Source organism: Amblyomma americanum, chromosome 5, assembly GCF_052857255.1.
Source record: "Amblyomma americanum isolate KBUSLIRL-KWMA chromosome 5, ASM5285725v1, whole genome shotgun sequence".
In the NCBI taxonomy this organism is placed as follows: domain Eukaryota; kingdom Metazoa; phylum Arthropoda; class Arachnida; order Ixodida; family Ixodidae; genus Amblyomma; species Amblyomma americanum.
The window spans coordinates 87,608,250-87,612,216 of record NC_135501.1 but is presented as its reverse complement, the minus strand read 5'-3'; positions in this window follow the sequence as shown (position 1 = coordinate 87,612,216).

Below are 3,967 nucleotides of genomic sequence, written 5' to 3'. Positions count from 1 at the left end.
CACCTGACAGTTGGGGGGGGGGGGGGGGGCAATTTAGGGCGGGATGCCTCCGGTCAGGTGGGCTCACAGAGGAACTTTACACACAGAGGCTAAGGGGGTGAGTAGAAGTTCTAGTGCTAACGCAGTGAAAAGTGGCGAGTGGCTAAACGAGAGCGACGTATGGAGAAAGCAACAAGCAGTTGCGGCACTGTGTTGTTTGCCACAAGGCGTGCTGAACTGAGCGGATTGGAATCCGGCAGCTAGTTCGAAGTGATGGCTCGATGCGCTATCCAAACGTATGGTTACTCTGACCTTATGTTCAAGCTCCCACGGCGACATTGGATTTTATAGACTGAAAAACTTTGCGATGGCCACGAGGTTGCAAGCGCGAACCTGAGTTCACCAACATTCTGCCAAGTCCCCCGGAGAAACAGGCGGAACAAAGAGGATGCGAAAACACCTTCAGTGCGTTCCATGACAACCGAGGCGAAAAGTAAACGTGAACACACAACTGCACCTCACCCGCCTTTTGCAACTAGTCTGCTAGACCACTCCCAGCTGTCGCTGACGTTTACCTCACACAATGAATGAATCAATCAATCAATCAATAAATCAAGGTACATTGCTGCGAAATTTTTCATCACCTGCTTTACGAAGTTACGAAGCTACCAAGTTTCTGTAGCAGCTATATAGCTTTGTAGCCATATGTCTGCGCTTGATAGAGGCCATTGAATATTGCGGCCTCATTACAGAGTCTATTCTACCTCGGTGATTCCCATAAAATATTTGACCACCATTGTTCCCATTCCGAGTTACTGGTCAGATCCAAATCGCACTACCTTATGCTGGCCATCCCTGTTAGCTCTTTGATAGAGCAACTGCTCCACCTAAGAGGTGGCCCGAGGTACGAGCCCTGGGCCAGGACGAATTCTTTTCAACCGCGAAATTTCTGTAGAAGCTCTATAGCTTTCTTAAGAGGCTGTAAGGCTGCACTTGGGTGGATGCCAGTAAGAAATTACTTCATGATTACTGTCTCACTATCAGCCTCCTGTTTCCTCTAATGTGTACATGTAAAAAAGCAGTATATTACAGTTAAAGCAAGCAAAGATCACTGCTTTGGAGCACACACCTTGGGTAGAGAATGCAGTATAAAAAGCTTAACGGCAAGCAAGATTATTACCTCATATTTAGCATCGACGTTGGCGCTGTGGTGGACGTACACGCAGTCGAGAGCTCCTGACATCTTCTTTTCCATCAGATTTAAACATTCCTGCCACGACAGCTTTTTATTCACTTCTTTGCTTGATGACTTGCTTGGCTTTCTTTTTCTTTCTACCATGTTTTTCAGTTCTTCCATCGTGTGCTCCGCCCTCTTAGATAGTGCCCTAATTCCTCCCAAATTGTACAGCATCACCCTAGGAAAGTATGGAGAGAGAATAAAAGTACCCTATAAGGGGGTGCTTCAAGCTTTAAATAACAAACTTTGGAAACGAACTCTTCCGGCTACTTCTTCGCTCTAAAGTTGTGGCATCTTCAATCTGCCATTTAAATGGTGGATTCATATTTGTTCCTTTTGGTTTAGTTTTATGAAGTTGTGCTTAAGCATTGCAGTCCTAATAAAATCTAGTGACATTAAGTGTGCAGCACATATACATAGGGCAGAAAGAGAGTAGTTCATATCAGTTTCGTGTAAATGGAACGCACCAAAGACAACGGCCACGAAAAGACACATAGGTTGATTCTTTGTGCAGGGGTATATGTATGCTCGCGCTTGGCGTTCATATTGTCACGCTGTTCTTTCTCAAAACTATACCTGGCTATCTTTCCGACAGCGCTCCTTTGCTATTGATACATATTTGCACACTCTTTTTTTCCTCATAACCCTTTAAGTTGTTTGGCAAAAAAGATGAAACCTCTACAGGACCCCAATAGATCTCACTGTCAGGTATGTGGATCCATACCCACGCTTACCCATACATACTGGATCTGCTCAACAACCAACACCCGCAATGCCGCACACTCTCGGTATATAAGCACGTAGGAGGCTTTGGTGGCCCACCTCAGCAAAACGGCCTCTTCATTGGGCAATCACCAGCTCACCGTCTTGTGGGTGGAACCGTAACATCCTATGCCACAAGAACGCGGACCCGGACAGGGGTCGTGCTAATAAATGTTTTTTTTCACTCTCTCTCTCTCTCTACTGAATATGTTTTCCGACAATCATGGATACCATGATGCATGTACGAAGAAATGTAATAGCGGCGATACAGAAAAGCATCCTGTAAAACTTAGGCAAGCTTCCAACGATCACACACGTGAATAATGTTCTGACAATATAGTGTTGGTGAACCGCCTTCTCATTAGTTACAATTCGCTTTCTTTGTTAATAGTCAGCGCCAAAAATCGCTGAAATACGACACGAGAAAAATTTGTGCATATTTTCTTGGCTGCTAATGCAAGTTTTGCATATTATTGTTGTCTTCCTGTTTTTTTGAGGTACCCAAATCTAAACCGTTTCCTGAATACATAAAAATTCTTCCATTTTGTGCGGTGTGCGTGCGCCTGTTCTATGGACCTTACTTTTATCGGAGCATGCTCTCTTTGCTTTGAAGAACCGGTGCCATAGTTTTCCATCACAATGAAAAGTACCGGCTGTTGTTGTTACATGACCACAGCTGGATTCGCTGACAAGTGCGCAGGTGTTTAGTGCGTGTCTAAAAACCAAGCTTTGAGAACAACGCACGGGTCTAGATGTTACGATGACAGCCGCAGGTTCATTCTCTTCAAAATATGTGAGAGCGGAGGCTCTTAAATTTTGCTCCGCTTAGAATGAATTTCGTGTGCGCCGCGTTAAGACTAGGCTAGCATTTCCCTATAAATCGACGAACTTTATGTATACTGCAATGTTCCTGACGCGATCTGATGTGCTGCACTGTATAAGGAAAGACCTCCCATACCATTTTAGAACATATCTCTGTGACAAAGGGAAGCGGGCAGTTAAAATGCGAAGCAGTTAGAAAAAAATTGAAATGTAAAATAAACGATATGTAACTAATGCCGAAATCAAGTCGTTGTTTCTGGAGAGAATGTATTCGAAGAACTATATACTACACTGGATGCATTTTTACCATATCATAGATTTATGAAATAATACTTTATTTTAACATAAAACTAGTGGGAATGAATACGTTTCTGCCCTCTATTTGAGCTCTATCTCTGCCATAAACGCATAATAAACATTTTGATCCCCCGTGGTGGTGTAGTTGCAGTACTCGCAAGTGTCTCATTTCACGATGAAAACAGAGCATTAACCTGCACATTTCCGTCTCATAAGCGGCCAACTGAGGAGCGCTGCTTTACCTGCCGGAGAACTGTCATATGGCTAGGGCCCGATGATAACTCCCTTTACACCACGCGGCCAAACCGTGAGAAATAAACGCGCTCCCGCTTTTTCCTTCTGTCCAGATTGCAGTTGACATTTTACCATCGAATTCAAGACTGAAGTCCTTTGCTCTCTTTTATGGTTTGTTGCAGGACCACCTAAAGTCATTTCCTTCTTATATCCTTACTGCTACCGATGACTCGCATGATCGCGAATAGGCAGGTCTTGGTATTTTTTCTCCTTCACTGAGTAGGTCCTTTTCTCTCCGTCCTCCTGATTTTACTCCAATTTATCCTCCCGGATCATTACATAAATCTTGGCTTACGTGAATTAGAAATTTCTGTTTCCCAAGTCATGCTTATGACGACTTCCTGTTCGTTTGCTCTTCATTATCCTCACCCCGAAAGTCTCAGGCATTACGCCTCTTCAAATTCCTGAACCCCCTTCATTTAAATTCGTTATGGTTGGTTTGGCTACCGGGTCACATTGGCTTTCACCTAAATGAGGTGGCACATTCCTTAGCAAAGGTATCTCTCTGCGGCCCAGTTATTGCTGTCCTGCCAACCTGTGCATATACAGCTGTGGTTAGGTTTCGAAGCTACACAA